The 19,367-nt window shown below is 42.8% G+C and overlaps 1 protein-coding gene across 1 annotated transcript in view; it reads left to right on the top strand.

The window, feature by feature from the left end:
- Nucleotides 1-1,220: 1,220 nt before the first annotated feature.
- LOC135109970 (uncharacterized) overlaps nucleotides 1,221-19,367 on the top strand; it is a 64,671-nt gene continuing 46,524 nt past the window's right edge. The window contains exon 1 of the mRNA XM_064021928.1: nucleotides 1,221-1,492. The gene's annotated coding sequence lies outside the window, so the exon portion shown is untranslated. The remainder of the gene's footprint in view (nucleotides 1,493-19,367) is intronic.

The following is a 19,367-nucleotide window of genomic DNA, read 5'->3' as shown; positions in this document are numbered from 1 at the left end:
AGTATACTATTAGAATTATTGTTACTGTTATGTACTATTATTATTATATCTATTTTTCTATTAAAATTAATAACTATTTTTTATATGTATTATATTTATTGGTTGCCTGGAAATATACATGTATACCATAGTCTTAGACCCCTGGCAATTTGTAACACTTGTTACTAGTTTAAATAGAAAATAAATAAATAAAAAAACCTTGCGAGGCTGATGAGGCAGCGAGGAAGGAGAAGGGAAGGGGTGTGGTGGAGGAAGCTCAGTCTGCGGGTGAAGATACAGGAAGAGGAGGAGGAGGAGGAGGAGGAGAAGGAGAACAAGAGAGACGAGGGGGGAGGACAAAGGAACTCTCAAGAAGAACAAATGGTAGCGAATTTGTTGGTCTTAACGAGGCTGCTTATGATATAGTTATAGTATCTAATCTAAAGTAGAATATTTAGTAGTAGTAGTAGTAGTAGTAGTAGTAGTAGTAGTAGTAGTGGTGGTAGAGACGGTACACTATTTACTTAATGCAAAATAAGGAAACTTAAAGGAGGAAGAGAATGATCAGGAAGCAGAGTAGTTGTATTTTTTGCTCACACACACACACACACACACACACACACACACACACACACACACACACACACACACACACAGTAGCTACACGCTAATACGTATGGGAGAAACGCTTAGGTTCTTAAGGGAAAACATAATGAAATGGCTAAGAAAAAACAGACTCCCACGGGCATGACTCAGCACTGGAAAAATTCAATTACGTAAGAACAATTTGGTGAGAACACACGCACACGCGCGCGCGCGCACACACACACAAAAAACACACACACACACACACACACACACACACACACACACACACACACACACACACACACACACACACGTATTTTCTTTTTCTTCTTCCTCTTAAGCTTTTTCTATCTCAACTCCCTCCCTCCTTCCCTCTCTCTCTCTCTCTCTCTCTCTCTCTCTCTCTCTCTCTCTCTCTCTCTCTCTCTCTCTCTCTCTCTCAGGTATGGAGAGTTCAGTTTATTCTTTCAGAGAGAGAGAGAGAGAGAGAGAGAGCGAGAGAGAGAGAGAGAGAGAGAGAGAGGTGAAAAATAATTATGAGTGCACGTGAAATGATAGACAGGTGGAACGAGAAGGAGACGGATGGGAAGAAATGGAGGTAAGGAGGAGGAGGAGGAGGAGGAGGAGGGCCAAGGCAGCATTGCAGGCGGCTAGCAGTGGCAGTCAGTGTTCCGTGGACCGCCAGTGGGATCGGTCACGCACCCTTGCCTCCCGCCGCCGCCTGGCCACGCTCCCTCGCCGCCCCGCGCTCTGGCTGAGGGCAGCGTGCGGTGCCCGAAGGCGTGGTCTTGCAGGACCGAGGCTGCCGGAATGAAGGACTAGCCATAACTAAAGTCGTGCCACAATAACTTAACTCTTACATATCTAAGTGACACATATCAAGACACGCTTCAATCTTCCCCCTCGTGCCTTCCTGCGCCTCCAGGTGAGTGCATCTGGCTGCGGGCGTGTCACGAGAGGTCTCCACGCCTCCCCGCGACCTGCGTCTTGGCGCGACCTGCTTTCTGTGCTGTGGTGGTGTGTTCAAACGGTAGCCAAGGAGTGCTATTTCTTCACTCTCATTAAATATGCAGGATAACCTATTGGCCTTCCGCTGCCACTACTGCTGCTGCCACCTCTTCTGATACTGCTACTGCTGCTGCTACTGTCTTTTTTTTCTATTGGCCTTCCGCTGCCACTATTACTGTTGTCACCTCTCCTTACACTGCTACTGCTACTGTCGTATTGGTTATTATCTATTGGTATTCCACTGCCAATACTGCTGCTGCTACTGCCTTGTTAGTTCTTATCTATTGGCTTTCTACTGCCAGTGGCACTGCTGGTACCGTTCTCACTACTGCTACTGTCATTTATCTGTCGCAGTTCCAAAGTCAATTCCTTCCATTTCTTCCTCACAATAAAATACAGAAGGTGAACAGAATAAGACAGGACAAAAAGAAATGTATTTTATCAATGTAGCCAAGTCTTTCGTTCGATTCGAGCAAGACAGATTCTCCAGCATAAATCTTTCTCTTCCTCCAGCTTCTTTCCCTTCCACTCCCCTGCTCCTCTTTTATCTTTACCCTCAAAGTCCCTCGGCAAACAGGAAAGCTTTAGCTGTGGGCGGGGAAGGGCGAGGCCACGTGGACTGTGTTGTGTTGAGCAAAGAGAAGGACCAGAGGGGGAGACACATGTGAAACGCAGACTAGACACAAACACACACACACACACACTCTCTCTCTCTCTCTCTCTCTCTCTCTCTCTCTCTCTCTCTCTCTCTCTCTCTCTCTCTCTCTCTCTCTCTCTCTCTCTCTCTCTCTCAAATCCGAAAAGCAAATTTCACCCAAGTACCAGAATGACGCATGAGTACTTCTGTGTTGTTTACGCATTACCCGTTACAGTGATGTATTGCGTCACATCTAGCGATCTAATGCAGCTCTCTCTCTCTCTCTCTCTCTCTCTCTCTCTCTCTCTCTCTCTCTCTCTCTCTCTCTCTCTCTCTCTCTCTCTCTCAATATTCCTCGTGCGTTTTAGCGATGAAAATTTGCTTCATATGAACACTTGCAGAGATAAATGAATGATTATGCTTTATTTCTTTCCCACACACTCTGGGAATTTCAATACATATTTGCCTCTTTTCTCTAGGCTTTTTTCTTTTTATTTATTTTCTGGGTATCAATTTTCGTTCATCAGTTTCCTGTCTTTCTTCTGTTTCTATTATTTGTTTATCTTTCTATCCATCTATTTGTCTGTCTGTCTATCTATTTATGTCATCTGGTCATTTCTAATCATGCCTTTCTTTTCGTGGATCGTAAATCACATAATTTTCTTTTTATCTCATTACATCAGCAGAAGCAGGCATGCAGGTGGCAAGAATAAGTACGGAATTCAATATAACTTTACTAGTATTATCATCACCCTCCCTGTACAACCCCCTTCGCTATAAACACAAAGTCGTCTTTTATTCATCACAATCTTTAATATTATCATCACCTTTATCATCGACACCCATCATCATCATCATTATCGCGTGTCATCAAAACTGTAATCAATATATCCGTCATAATCACTATCATTACTGTCATTATTCACTCGTCATGCATGCACCTTTGCTTCTCTGTAAATACCATCCATGAAAGGGTTATCTATGAAAAAAAATCAATGGTGAAATTCTCCAAACTAACTGACTTCCAACTAAACCTAATCAATCTAACTTAACCTAACCTAACCCAATTAAACCCAGACTGACCTAACCCAACCTAACCTAACCTAACCAAACCTAAACAAACGTAACCTAACCAAACCCTAACCTAACCTCCAACCCAACCTAACTTCACCCAACCTAACCCAACCCAACCTAATTTGTTCTATTATAGGAAAGGAGAAGAATAATGGAGGAATAATTTTAGGGAAGGAATCTTGTGAGAATGTTATGTTGCCAAGGGAAATTAACCAGAGGGGAAACTTATGGGGCTCATTTCACCATCACTAATCACCATGTCATTTCCTTCACTTTCACACTCACCACCACCACCATCACCACCACCACCACCACCACCACCACCACCACAGTAAAAATTGAGGCCGTCATTTTACATCATTATCAGTATTTCTTACCTTATTAACGCCACCAGCATCACCTCCTTGGCGACGATTAACGTTATTGTCATTAAAGGCTGGGAGAGAGAGAGAGAGAGAGAGAGAGAGAGAGAGAGAGAGAGAGAGAGAGAGAGAGAGAGAGAGAGAGAGAGAGAGAGAGAGAGAGAGAGAGAGAGAGAGGATACAAAAAACCTTAATGGCCTCTCAGTCTGTAATGAGGCCATTTACTATCAGACAATACGTACACACGACGCGCACACAGCAACGGAGAGCATATACATACATGAACGTACAAGATGCAGACGTACACAAAGTTTACGTGTGTACTCCACTTCTCCTTCTTCCCTTCCTTTCCTTTTCCCTTTCCTCCCCTCCTCATCTTCTTTTCCTCCCCTTCAGTCAGCTTCCCCTTTCTCCTTCCTTTCCTCCTCTTCTTTCCCTTCCCTTCCCTCCTCTTTCCTTTCCCCTTTCTCTTTCCTTCCCTTCTCCCTCACCATCCTCTTTTCCTTCCTTTCCCTTTTATTTCCTTTCCTTTCCTCCTCTCCTTTCCCTTCCCTCCTCTTTCCCCTTCCCTTTCTCTTTTCCTCCCCATTCCATCCCCTTTCCCTTTCCTTCCATCCTTTTTTCCTGTTCCCTTCCCTCCCCTTTCCCTTTACGCTAGATTGGGGAGCATGAGACGAGGAGGAAAATTACCGTGGTGCTAAATACATACATGTACAGGGCAGAATTAGAAGGAAAGATAGGGAGGAAACATTCCGAAAATATCAAATCAATGAAATCGCTCAATATCAAATCAATGAAAGAAAGGAATGCATAGAGGCCAGACACAGGGCAAATAGGGTTAAAAGTAGAAACCCCGAAGTAATATTAAAGTTATATTTGGGGCTGGTCAGACCTCAACTAGACTACGCTGTGCAGTTCTGGTCATCATATTACAGGAAGGATATAGGTCTATTAGAATCAGTACAGAGGGAAAAGACTAAAAGGATACAGGACATGAAGAGTATTGCTTACGAGGCGAGACTGAAGCTGTTAAATTTGCAATCTTTAAAGAGACGTAAGTTAAGAGGAGACCTGATAGAAGACTTTAAGTAGTATAAGGGGTATAACAAGGGGGACGTAATCAAAAGTCTTAGGATCAGTAACCAGGATAGAACAAGAAATAACGGGTTCAGGCTTGAAAAATTTAGGTTTAAGAAAGAAACAGGAAGAAACTGGTTCTCAAATAGAGTGGTAGATGAATGGAACAGACTCAGTAATCAAGATGTTAGTGCTAAGTCATTAGGAAGCTTTAAGAGAAGATTAGACAGATTTTTGGATGGGGATGATAGGTGGAAATAGGTAGGAATATTTCATACAGGGAGTGCCATGTGTAGGCTTGATGGCTTCTTGCTGCTTCCCTTATTTCTTACGTTCTTATGTTCTTGTGAATGCAGACGAAATTTGAAGGAATGCTGAATAAATGCGGACGAAATCTGAAGGAATGTTGAAGGGATTACATTAAAAGGAGGGTCATTCTTCAGTAAGTTTAACAGTGTGGAATGATTTGTGCACAAGTATCACGATGTTTCTTGCTTAGGGGGGAGGGGAGGGAAAGAGAAACGTGTTCTGAGCATCAATTAGTCAATAAAGAAGGAAGTGTAAAGGGGTAATTATGATGACAGGGAAAGCTGCATTGGTATTATGGAATTAATTTGATACGGATCTTTTTAATTTTCCAGTGCGTATAAGTATATATATAAAAAAGAAGTGGATTTATGATTACTACTTACAGGGACAAAAATGAGTTCTAAAAAATTAAATAAGTAATGAAGGAAACGTGAAGAGTAATATATGTGCAATAACAAGAAAAGTTGCCATAGTGTTAAGAAAGGAGTTTTTTTTTTTCAATGCGTATAAATGAAAAAAAAAATGTAGTTATGATTGTTACTTGCAGGGAGAAAAAAAAGGAATTCTGAAAAATGAAATAAGTAATGAAGAAAAGTAAAAGGTAATATAAAGTAACAAAGAAGGTTGTAGTGCTGTTAAGGAATGAATTTGATACAGATCTTTATTTTCCAATGTTTACATACAAAATTATGTCGAGTTATGATATTTACTGGGTGGGAAAAAAGTTCAAAAAAAAAAAAAAATCAAATAAGTAATGAAGAAGTAAAGGGCAATATATATAATGAAGGGGAAAGCTGTTGAAGTGGTAAAGCATTATTATGTGGTACGCATGAAAAACAAGCTACAAATAACAAAATACAAGTACTTACGCAACAGCATTCTCGCTGTTACTTGCTGGATACACGAGAGCGTTCTAAAAATCTGATGATGATGGAAAGACTGTGATATGAAAGAAGGAGTGACGCATTGTTGCTGGTCGCTGGAAAAGTACGTTCTAAAAAATAAATATAAAAATAAAATGGGGTTGTCTATTTTTTTTTTCCAGTGCATGTGACAGAAAAAAGAAAGAAAAGAGAAAAAAAAATGTATAGCAGCACTGTAGTTGTTACTAGCCGGATAGTGTGTTCTAAAAATCGAGTCAATACGGAAGGAATGTTTGTGACGTGGCATTTTTACTGCGGACGGTCACGTCAGTTTTGCGATACTAAATGCTTTCGTAAATAAATGACAAAGAAAAATACACGGTGGGACGTAATTATTATTATGTTACTATTTCAGGGATATAAAATGTTTGTGCGTTTCCAGTCAGGTGATTAACTGAATAATTATTTAATATCATTACGCGCGCTCGGCTGCTCTGAAAAAAAAAAAAAAAGGATGCAGTACATTATGAGGTAATTACCGGCTACGTACTGTGATTATGGAAAAAAAAAAAAAAAAAAAACATAAATACAGTCCAAGTAAATCCTGTGTAAAGGGAAAGGAAAACCCTGTGGCATGTCGGCAACAAATAAAAATGCCTCGCACTCGTACATAAAAAAAAGAGAACTAAATATATGAGAAATAGGAGATCGTGTTCCGTGTTGCAAGACTCGCGGCGGTGCTGTCGATGCCTCTCGTTAAAATTTTAAATAACATTGATTGTACGACCGATACCACGTAGCTTAGCACGGAACTTTTATGGACTATTCCTTTATTTTTTTCTTTTTATTTATTGCTCTGAGATTTATTATAGCTTATCCTTCAACACTATAAAAGAGAAAGATTAATGTTCTCAGTACAAAGTAATGGAGATCGCGCTCATGGCAGCGGACATGCTCCTAGCGCGCGTCACGTGACCTTCACCTTTCCAGGACGTCTACGCAGTTGGCGATCCGGAGTGTGACGTGTCAAGGTGGTGGCCGCGAGTCAGGTCACCTCCTGGCCGTGTCCTGCCTGCTGCTGCTGCTGCTACACACACATGCATACACACCAACTCACTGCTCTGTTGTCCCTCTGTCAGGCATCGCTAGGATACACTCAGACAGTGCAATGCAACTCGGGACACACGCCGCGGCATTGTTTTCCCTCAACATCCCTTCTCCCTCCCGCTGTGCTGTCCTTCCCGGCCTCGAGATATTACGCTGCACGTTTCCCTGCACCGCTTTGTCGGCCTAGGGTACTTACTGTTTTAACAAGAAATTACTATTATCACTATGGTTAATATTTCTAATATGTTGCCACTGAGAAAGCAACAATAACGGATTGGAGAATTATTAACAAATGAATGTTGCGCCAAAAAGGAGCAAAAGTTTTCGCCTTTTTGTATCTCTTGTATACGTCGTGTTTAATTTGCAGAGACGCACAACTTTTTTTAATCCGCGGCGCTTACCGTGGTGGCGCGGCCCAGAATTGCACATATGACTGGAAGTCAAAAGGCAACGCTGCTGATGTGGCGGCTGAGCGGCGGCATCCCGGAAGTCGCTTTCACCACGGGACAGACCGCCCGGAGTGTGTGGCTGATTCCAGAAACGACATGCAGACGATGACGACCACCAGCCCCTGTGTTTGCAGTCGTAGGAGTGGTCGTTTTGAAGCACATTAACGTCCACAATGTTCCTCCATCCCTCACCCTTGAGTGCCCTTCCAATACATTACGGATTTTCAATTTCTGAGTCAAGCTGAGCTGCCTGGGAGTCGATAATGCAGTGGTATTACCTACTGGGCTGCTCCCTAATCCTGCGGGGAGGGAGGCGAGGACTTGCCATTCCATGCACATCGCTGTGATGATCGTAGCAGCTCCCGCCTCGCCTCGCCTCGCACTAGTAACTGCAAGGGAGTCACTTGGGAACGTCAGTGTGAACGCCAATCATATATCTCTCAAACTGCATACGATTGATAATAATAATAAAGTAAATAAACGTGCTTCATAACGCTGAGAATAGCCCCTTAGAATACGCTGCCGGGCTAATATTGTCCGCCAACGCCAATTTCACCGTCCCATAAATACTGCCGGAAACCATGAAAGTAATATTGGTGTAATGAAGTTTTGTAATTGTAGCAGCGGCGCCGCAATAATGCCAATGAACTTCCTGTTGAAAGTAAATTAAATGTTTAGTTATGTTTATCTAACCTTAATTTCAGAATCTTAATTTGATGGCACGTTAGAGTTTGATATGTACTCATGTGTGTGTGTGTGTGTGTGTGTGTGTGTGTTTACTGACACACACACACACACACACACACACACACACACACACACACACCGTGGTGCCAAAAACTGAATTCAATCAAATTAAACATATTTCATCATTTTGTTTGATGTTTCAGGTTCAGTTCATGAGCCTCATCCTCAGGCACTGTGAAGCATCGAAACAATAGTAATGCAACTATTAACGTGTTGAAAGCTGTGCCACGTTTGGCCAGTGGAGGCTACGCCGACAACAAAGCAATTTAATGAAACGTTACGAAGTTTGATTGGGTTCAGTTGTGCGAAAAAGTTATATATATATATATATATATATATATATATATATATATATATATATATATATATATATATATATATATATATATATATATATATATATATATATATATATATCGTTTACGATTTTAATTGTCCATTTCTGAGCTCATAAAGAGCGCACACACACACACACACACGCACACACACACAGAGAGAGAGAGAGAGAGAGAGAGAGAGAGAGAGAGAGAGAGAGAGGAGAGAGAGAGAGAGAGAGAGAGAGAGAGAGAGAGAGAGACTAATTACGAATATATTCATTACATAGTGAAGCACCACACAATAATTCAACAAGAGCTAGGGAAACAACAGGAACACTTCATCACGCAGTACACACACACGCCGACCGCCGCTCTGCTTGATGGAATTGCGTATGAATGTGTATGGACTGCGAGGCGGACAGGAAGACAAATTACCACCACTACCACCACCACCACCACTACTACCCACGACCTAGCACTCAAGGCGACGTCCGAGCACCTGGAAGAGTAATAGCTGCCAGCACACCTCGCAGCACACCCCCTCAGCCCAGGCACCCATATAACCCTAGTGCACCTTCCTGAAGCCCACATCTCCCTTGCTACGTAGCCAGGCAGGTAATTTTCCCCGTGTGATTCCTTATGCACACTCTCCCTCAGCTATCCCCTGTGGTTGTTCTTCCTCCCGATGGGTATATCTAATAGGAGTGTATGTTGTATGGTGATAGTATGGTGAAGATACACTGATCAATTCATATGGAGAAAAACTGACCAATTCATCAATGGTTTAGGTTACGTCAGGTTAGATTAATGGTTGAATATGTAAGGAAGTGAGGCGATCTATGGAGGGAAAAATGTCCAGAGAGAAATATGGAAGGGTGGGAATGTTTGGAGAGGGAAATGTCCACGGGAAGACAATGTGCTGGAAGGAAAACATTGGAGGGAGGAAAGTCCAGAGGAAAGAAAGTCCTTCACTCGTGTTGTAATACATTAATTATCAGTGTTTCACGCGGATCACTCCTAATTCATTCATTACACTCTTTCTCAATGCGTAACACCCGGGACAAAGGAATTTCTCTCTCTCTCTCTCTCTCTCTCTCTCTCTCTCTCTCTCTCTCTCTCTCTCTCTCTCTCTCTCTCTCTCTCTCTCTCTCTCTCTCTTGTATGGACGAAATATTCCTAATTGCTTAGAATGTTAATTACTTAATGCATTACATTTCCTTAATGACACACTCATTGTCTGAAGCTGCTGGCACACCACCACACTCAGGCTGCAACAAGAGCAAAACTTTTTATCAGCCAGATATAATCTTCTAAATTTTTCCCTCGCGATGTCAAGAAGCGAATATTGTTTAGTGGTCTCGGCATATGATATTCTGAAATATTAAAGTTATCTTTCCTATAAGACAACATTTTCTTGAGAGGATGATGAGAATAAGAGTAAGTTCAAAGACTGTTTTACCTTCAAGGAAATATTAAGGTAAGCTGCAAAAGAAACTAGAACAGAACGAGACACTACGTAGTAAGCCACCACGCTCAAATTTGTTTTTTTTACAGACAATTCTGCATCGAACTAGCCACCACTTTCATTGTGGAACCAAGACTGTACCGATGTCCAGTCTACATGACATACATCACCTGAGGGGCATGTTTTGTCGGTGATTGCAACCCGATGTCTCATGCACAAAGGTAACTGTGCAGAAAGTTACAATTTGTCGCACTGCACGTGCATCACAGCTCTCACAAGGTGCAGCACGGCGAAGGGAAAGCTTTTGCAGGCATAACTTGTGCTCGCGATACTGAAGCAATGTTTATGTTTTCACCTTGACAAAAACACCGTAAAGTTTCGTCGAACTCGCATAAATACTGGCTTCACTGGCTTCACTGGTGGCCTCGCTGAGCTGCCGCAACACCCAGCGCGGTGAAGCCTGACGCGTGACACATTGTCATTCCGCAGTTCGCACATTTCACAGAGGAATCCATATATTTTTGTCGACCGTTTTATGGACCGGAAATTCACATGCGCTAAATGACGTGTCTCGACCATCACTTCTCCATCACTCCGGACTTCCTCACTATCTCACAAATCAACAACTTTCATGGAGGTCTTCCTAAAACACGCCATCGTACAAAACTAATTCATTTTCAATACCCACGTGATACCTCAAGTCTGGAATGAGGACAGTCAATTTCAAATTAACGTCAAGCAGCAATGTTCCGGAGCTCCGCGGATCAAATGAGCCTCATGATGAAGACACCCTTGATTAATGACGTGAAATAGGAGACAGAAGAATGACGTCACGCCTGCTTCCGAACAAACATTGCCTTTGTTGACCCGACACTTTTCAATTATAAGAATGCTGACGTAAACTGTTAAGTGTGCGAGAAAAGATTCGAAGACAAACAAACTGACTGACAGACAGAGTTCTATAGAGACACAAAGACATTCACGTGAAACAACAGAAAGGCAAACAGCGAATAAATAAAGAGATAGACGAGCAGAAATACAGACAGGGAGAAGGTAAAAGAGGGAGAAGAGTAGGAGTAAGAGGAGGAGGAGGAGAAAGAAAATACTCGTCGACAGCCTCACGAAAGAAAGCCCCCCCTCACCACGCCAACACCTAAACTATTTTTCCACCGAATCTAAACCGTAAATGAAAATAAACAACCGCGCCGATGCCTGGTTCCCTCTCCACCTTAGCGGACTGACGCCTCGTTCAAAGAGAAGGAGGAGGAAGAGGAGAAAGAGGAGGAGGAGAAGAGGAAGAGGAAGTTTGCTTTTGAAATATTTTAAAGTGTTGGGGAGAACCACTGTAACTGAGAGGGAGAGAACAAAACACAACACACACACACACACACACACACACACACACACACACACACACACACACACACACATTACCGGTATTCCTTCCTGTCGATCGGAACGCTTCCTCCCAGATCGCCACTCCTCTCCCTGAGCCGTACTTAGAGTGAGCACCTCCGCCCTTCCTCTTAGATTTGGTATACACACTACCATCTACACACATCCGAGTTTACATCCATATAACAACTCTCCTCTTAGTAATCAATGTAGAACTGTGTAATCAAACAGCCTATGAAGGAATTAAAGATCTTTCGCTGTTTATTATTTTTTTGTGATTCTTTTGTTATTATAAAGGCCTGCAGGTCACTACCATGGGGAGAAGAAATTCACAGTGGGTGGATCAGTATTTTTTTTATTTTTCCGCTCTTTAGTGTTCACAAACAAAACCATGAGGCAGATGACAGGGTGTTTGGTTGATTACTGGACTCTCTCTTCCCTATGGCTCTTCCTATCACTTCCTTTCAGTGGATCTTTATATATTTCACCAGGAATATCACTGGACCTACTCATCATTTCCTAAAGTTAAGACACCTTGTCACTATTTATCACAGAGACTCTCTATCCATGGGACTTTTGCTATCACTGAGACGTATCAGTAAAATTTCGTATTACTGGAGTTTTCCTGTTGAATCCTGTTACTGAGGCTTCTTATTTCCGTGCTCTGGTATCACTGGGATCTTTCCTATCACTGTTTCTTCCTGTCACTTCACATTTTTTGAGCTTTCTGTCACTGAGACTTCTTAACGGTGCACATTACTGAAACTTCTAATTACTCCTTATCACTGGGATTTCCTATCACTTGCCATTGCTTCCTATCATTTTCCATAACTTCGTATCACTGGGGCCTTTACTACGATCTATCACTACACCATCCCGTAACTATTACCTCATCACCAGAATTCGTTCCTATCAAATGCAGTTGTCGTTATTGCTGGCATGAGTCTTCTATGTAGATCAAAGGTAAAAATTTATATTTATATTCCTTTGATTTTAGAAAACGAACAAAGCCAGATTTTTTTGTATATATTTAGCGGTGAGGGAAAGTCGCATATTTCCAACAGGATTATGGGAATATACTGAGCAGCTTTAATATCCATTTATGAGTCCATTATACCTTTATTAATTTCACTGCCAGGATATTTTGCTTTTATGCGAAACTCGTGTTTGTTTGCAGGTCTGTTTCATAAAATATAAGGAAAAATGGGAGTTCATTAATTTCTGGGGTTTAATTACGACACTTTCAGCTATAAATTAAATATCAAACACTGCAGCGAGGCGCTGCCCATCCAACTGCAGTCTGTTTACATCCCGGGGCAGGGGGAGTACGGGGTCGCACTCTCAAACACTTCTGCGTTTATCTTGCCTAGATTTAGCATGCTCTAGTGGAAGTTATTGGGATTTTAAAGAGAATTTCATTAATTCTAGTAAGTTTATCATGAATTCTCACCATTAATAGACTCTCTCTTCCCTGTGGCTCTTCCTATCACTTCCTTTCAGTGGAGCTTTATATATTTAACATGGAAAAGAGAACTCGACAAATCATCTCTTTGGTTTTCCAAAATAGTCCTTGTGATATTCCAAAGCGGTGACGTGCAGGGGAAGTGTAGCGTACGTGGGTGTAGCGAAGTTACTGCACGGTATACTGAGGGGATGCAGTTCGCGAAGTAATTATTGAGGCAGGGCGACGCTCCAGTGTGGGGGAGGGTAAGTGGTTGGCTGCCAGACGATGACAATCAGTAAGACAATAGAATAATAGAATGTTCCTCTTCCGTACCAACACCTCAGATTCGCATACGGCAATGGAGGATTAATGGTTCCTCTTCTGTTGAAAAGTGAATGCACTGTCAAGGAGTTATATATTCCATAATAGTACAAATTCTAAATATTGTAGTTTATTTATTTATTTTTTTTTTCGAAAATGATCGTAATGGTGAAAACAGAAATTGAGGTTAACTTTTCGTCATCACGATGAACTAATTAAAAGCCATTCACTTGTTTAATGAAATAACTTACATCTGAAAATGTACAAAATAACTGTTTTAACAAATTCATTCATCCAAACGAGAAAAAAAAAAAAAATATACGCCTCAATAACATTTCATAGTTTATGCAAAAAGTAAAACAACAAGCGGATCTCGTCTCTGAGAAGGCAGACGAATTTGAATATTTCAAGCCCAGCGATGAAAAAAGCAAGTCTGAGCCGCTTCTGCGTTAGGAAGGTTATGAAAAATCCATTTAGTACAACAAGATGGAACAAAAAGCAAAGAGAATTATTAGTGAAGGATGTGGTGCCAAGAAAACACGGGATGAAGTAAGACGCGATTGACTTGAAAGTTATGATACGCTGGGAAGAGAGGAAGAGATGATGTTATTCAGAATATCTACAAGAATCAAGTAGCAAGGTTGTGAAAACAGATTTAAAGTTAAGAAAATCTGCACATAATAGTTTGTGAGATAAAATGGTAAACAGGAATGACATGACACTGAGGAGCCTGGAAAGACACTGACATAGAGCCATACGCTGATAACCACTTAGACAAACGGGTGAAGAAACAAGAGTGATTGGCACAAACTGTCAACCGCCTGTCACAATAATGGCTGGACAATGTTTACAGAATCACAGAACTTACCAGGACATGATGTGCCCCAAGGCTTGAAGGGCGGTGCAGGGCTGGCGGCAGGGCAAGGCACCCCTGGGCACTGGCCTCGCTGTGTTCACTGGCCGCGGTCCACACGCCGACATTTAATCCTCACTGCTGGAAGTAAACACTGCGCTCGTATCAACATCAGAATGCCAATGACAAATTGGAAATTCTGTGTTACATAAATATTATGAGTTTTCGAAGAATAGTGGCCACATAAATTCACACAGTGTATAAACTTCATCAATAGCGGAAGTGGAATATTTCGCCTCTGGCAACAGTTTAGAAGCTGCAGCACCGACACTTCAGTTGTTACTCTCCAGCTCGGTTTCCTTACTGTGTTCCATATCACAAAGTTTAAAATACGACGTGCTTTCATGCGAATACTGTGACGTCAGAAACCTGAGTCCCGGCAAGGAACTAACACGATACTGCCATGCATGTATGCAGATCGCAGGAATAGTCTTGCCGCGTGGTGACAACTCTCGGGCGCGGACGTGACGGTGAAATTCACCAAGGACGCAAGCGTTTTTGGGGAATGTCACTTCTCGCCGAAAAAAAAGTTTTAACATGTAACAAATTGTCACCTGAGAGTTTGCACCTTTGTTGAGCACAGCTAAGTGTTTACCGTAATGTTTTACGTAATGCATGCGTGTGCAGTGAGTTGCAAAGATGATGTGAAAGAGAAGTCCTCTGAATGGAATGACCCAAATGTTTTTTTTTAACTGATGATAACTCAAAAGTGACATTCTACACTCTAAAATTTAACTAGTACTTTTCAACCGCTCAGAAACCAAAATGGTGAATGTTTTCGGCACATCACACACCGTGGCAGTCAGTCTCAGGGGTGCATGAAATATGTCGGACTTTCTTCTCCTACAGGGAACCTCAGGCAGGTCTCAGGCAGTGGCCGTGAACACGCCAGGAAATGAATACCTCATTTCCGTTTCTGAGCTGGAGTTGGGGCGAGATCCGATGCTCCCGCTGGTATACTCTCCTCGCATGTGTGGCGCGCTTCGCAGTTTCACTCTCTCTGCTTTCCTCAGCTGGACATCCTTGTTTCATCCCTCCACACACTGTATGCATAGTCAGTCATCCCCGCCACCTGTGCAGCGCCTCGGTGGTAGAGGAACACTAGTCGATGCCTGTCACTTTGAACTTGTTATGATTATGAACTCAAAACGCAATACTACTGTAGCTCGCATCCCCCACCATCCCCCCCACCCCCACCCGTGTGCCCGCATCAGTTTCCGCAGCTCAGCATCATTTCTCCTCCACCCTCATGAATTCAGGTTTTAGAATTATGTATATTATCCAAAAAAGCTGGTACTCATTTCCACTGAGAGAGAGAGAGAGAGAGAGAGAGAGAGAGAGAGAGAGAGAGAGAGAGAGAGAGAGAGAGAGAGAGAGAGAGAGAGAGTTGCTGCCCGAATGTTGAATGTCACAGGTAACGCTCCACACTCCACCAATATCTCCCAGCCATCATCGCCTCGTGTGCCCCATCACTGCGGGTCTATGTAGGCTGGATGGGTTTCGAATTCATCCTTTATTGTCCATAAAAGAGAAAACACTTCCAAGCGTCACAGAGAAGCGATGTACATGTGCTTAAGAACATCGCCGTCACCCAAGAGGCGAAAAGATGCATTCTGGGAAGCAAAAACCACACGGACGATAACTCTTGGACGCAGCTGTCCTGTCCCGTGGTGCATGTGCTGTGCTGGGCTTGGGCCGTGAATCTTTTCTTCAAAGCTCCAATGACCGGCTCGTCTCGCCCCCGTCCCTCGCACTGGTCGAGCTGAGCCGATGTCGCTGAATTTCCTTAATGGTGTCGCCAGGATCCCATGGAACCCAGAATCACTACAAGAGTCAAGTGGACACCTTCATTCTCCATTTACGACTGTTACCGTAGTTTTACCGTTACCAAAATACTGGTGCGAATTTTTTGTTCTTGAAAACACACACACACACACACACACACACACACCGCGTACAGTAGTGATGGCACGCTCGGCTCTCTATCGAGGAGACTTGGATTCGAGTACTGAAAGCAGCGAGGTAGATGAGTGAGCCTCATGTTCACCAGCAGCAGGTGGATGCGGGATGTTAGCCGAGGAGTTGCGAGCTTGCCGTCCCGGTGTGTGGTGTGTGCGTGGACTCGGTTCCATATAAAAATCGGTTACTATGAACTCTGAGCTCTTTATGTAGGGGAGCGGCTGGCTGTGTGGCGAGACCAGTAGAGGACCGTGGGCGAATAACACACACACACACACACACACACACACACACACACACTGTACGTATAGCAGGAAGTTGCAGTGTAAAGAAAGCACCGGGACAATGGGTGTCACTGCTCCAATATCCGTTTTTATTGTTGGTATTATTACAGGTGTGCTCCCCTCGGGCGGGGTGACGCGGGGCTGTGAGCGATGGCTTCATATCGCCACGCAGCAGGAAGGGGTTCAGGTACATTATGTTTGCGCGTCCTGGGGGAGGCAGCGGCGGATCTCATCGACGAACTCAAGAAAAGGAGAAAAAGTTTCGTTTGTAGGAAAGAGGATGAGTTTTGAGGGAAACTTGGTCCCGAGACTCGTGCGTATTGTCTGTTAATGAGACTTCAGACCCTTCGAATAACATTTTCTCTTTTTTTTGTAAGGAAATGAGTTTTTTTTTTTTGTGATTTTGTATCCTTTCACTACTTTCATCTACAAATACATATGTAAAGCAATAACATCTTAAGGACTGAACTCCATTTAAGACACTTACCAAAGTAAAACGTTCATGCATGTGTTGTTAGTATCTAAATAGTAGTTTTGAGTCATAACACTTAACCCACTTGTGAAGATGACAAATCTCAGAATGAACAGAGGCGGTGTGGTCTTCCTTTCAAGAACTTCACACTCAAACATTTTACATTTAATGAACATGTGGCGAACCTTAACATCAACCAAGGCGGCAGGCCGCGCTCACTAGAAAGGAGGAATAGGAAATAAGTGTGTCCCTGCCTCTGCTCTATTTGCACAAAACTCTTTTCCCTCGGTCCACCGAGAATAGATTATGTAAAATCATTATGGCCAGAAAAGGTTGAGAAGGACAGAAAAAATAATATATTCAGCAACAGTAAAGAGAATGGGAGATGCGAAGTAGTTAAGGAAAATTAAATGAGGTTACGTAGGAAGAAGTTACAAAAAACGGAAACGAAATTTAGAAAACTATAACTGAAGCTAAAGCATTTTATTTTCGGCTTCATAAGTACACTGGCTCTCATACAACTTTTAGCAGAATCGAGTTATTGAAGTTTTCAAGTCTCCTTTCATAACTCTAGCGATACTTGAACATGTATTTTGCACCACCAATGGGAAGAAAATGAGAACCCGACTATTTTTGTAGCCGTGGAAAATGGTGTTGATTAGAGAACCAAGCGTTTCAAAATACAAGTGTTAATGTAATGCAACGTGTAGTGACTTCAGCACAAGCATACTCACACCGTTTACTAAGTTGCTGGTGCAGACGCGGCCCTCAAGACAGCAGCTTACACCCCTCCCCGCCTGGCTCTCGTGTCTGCTCTCACTCGGGTATGATGACCCTTGCAGGAAGGTCGGCCACTCACTTCACCTTGTCGCGTGTGTCACTGATGTGATAAATGGCTTGTACCTCGCACGCACTCCCCTCAATGGTCTCACTACACGTGTGGCGGCGCCGGAAAGTGTAATTTTCCGCTCGTATTTTTTAAGCGCTAAATTGAACTTGAGAGGTTCCCGGATACGACGGTCGACTGGACAGGAAATTGCCGCCACGCATTCAACATAAAAATGCAATTCTGAACTACAAAGCCTCGTTGTTTCGCTGCCGAGTTTTTACGTCATGACAAAACTACCAATTCACTTCAGCAGAAAGGGAAAGGGAACGATGGTGCATAGTATTGAAGTGGTGCTCATCGTCCTGCCTCACAGTCCCTGCTCTCTGCTCGGCTTGGCGAGGACAGGTAGTGGGCGGCGCGGACCTTGTTAACACGGGTACTACTATGACTTGTATATGTACTCTGAAACACTGTGCCACACTTCCACTGCTTTAAAAAGACTCTAGTTTAAGTGAGATGAGTTTTTTATTTATTTACTTTTTTTTTATGCATGGTTCTAGTGGCAGATTAACAAACTTTCTACATTATTATTCAGGAGAAACACTCTTGGAGAACCCAGCTTATCATCTCTGTGGTCTTTGAAAATAGTCGTGGTGAGAGAATAAACCGTTTCAGAATACTGGCCTATACATGATATTGTAATCACACTGACGCAGACTTCACATTATCTGTAATACATCTAAAATAGACGCAACATCGAGCCTACAGGATTTACTAGTAATAATACGTTAAATTAATTCATCAATCAGTGAATCGTTGTAAAAATTTCATTACCATTATGATTACGTTTTACTATTAATATGATCGTTATAATTTGTGTGTGTGTGTGGGTGTGTGTGTGAGAGAGAGAGAGAGAGAGAGAGAGAGAGGAGAGAGAGAGAGAGAGAGAGAGAGAGAGGAGAGAGAGAGAGAGGAGAGAGGAGAGGAGGAGAGAGGAGAGAGAGAGAGAGAGAGAGACCAACACACACTAACCTGATCCTATGGTCTGTTATCAAACCCTAACCCAACAACAAATGCCTAGAAGAGACCCACCAAAGTTCATGACCAGCACAAAAAGTTGATAACCAAGGCAATAACGAGATGGTTGGAAGGAGCCACAGTAGCGCAGCATCGCCTCCCTTAGCGTTTCCCCGTCAGTCTGGATAGTGGTGGGTGGCTGCTCGCTAACTGAAGGGATAATAACAGCACTCGGGAATAAAAGGTTTGGCCTCTCTCTTTAATTCCTGCACCACCTGACCGACCTTGGAGTGGCAGTTATATTAAATTCCTGAAGGGCGGAAAATCTTTAAACCGACTTTTTTTTTGTTTGTTTCATGCCATAAATAGACGCACACGCACCCACCCGCCCACCCACCCACACACACACACACACACACACACACACACACACACACACACACACACACACACACACACAAAAGGAACAAGTAACACTGCCATAAATAATAACACGAAAAATACATATACATAAAAACGACGAGCTAACAAAATATTTTCTCTTTCCCTCACAATAAGAATACTTACTGGTCTTTGCTCCATCTCTCTCCTTTCCTTAAGCTCCCATCTCCCCCTCCCCACCTTCCTCTCGCTTCATTCCTCTCCTTTTCTTTTGCTCCCTTCCTTTCCCTAAGCTTCTTTCCTCACTCCTTCTCTGGCTTCATCTCCTCCTTTCTCCTGGTGCTCTTCTTACTTCCTTTTTTTTTCCCTT

Source organism: Scylla paramamosain, chromosome 2 (genome assembly GCF_035594125.1).
Source record: "Scylla paramamosain isolate STU-SP2022 chromosome 2, ASM3559412v1, whole genome shotgun sequence".
NCBI lineage: Eukaryota > Metazoa > Arthropoda > Malacostraca > Decapoda > Portunidae > Scylla > Scylla paramamosain.
The sequence above is the reverse complement of the archived record's forward strand: the minus strand, read 5'-3'. Positions and strand labels throughout refer to the sequence as shown.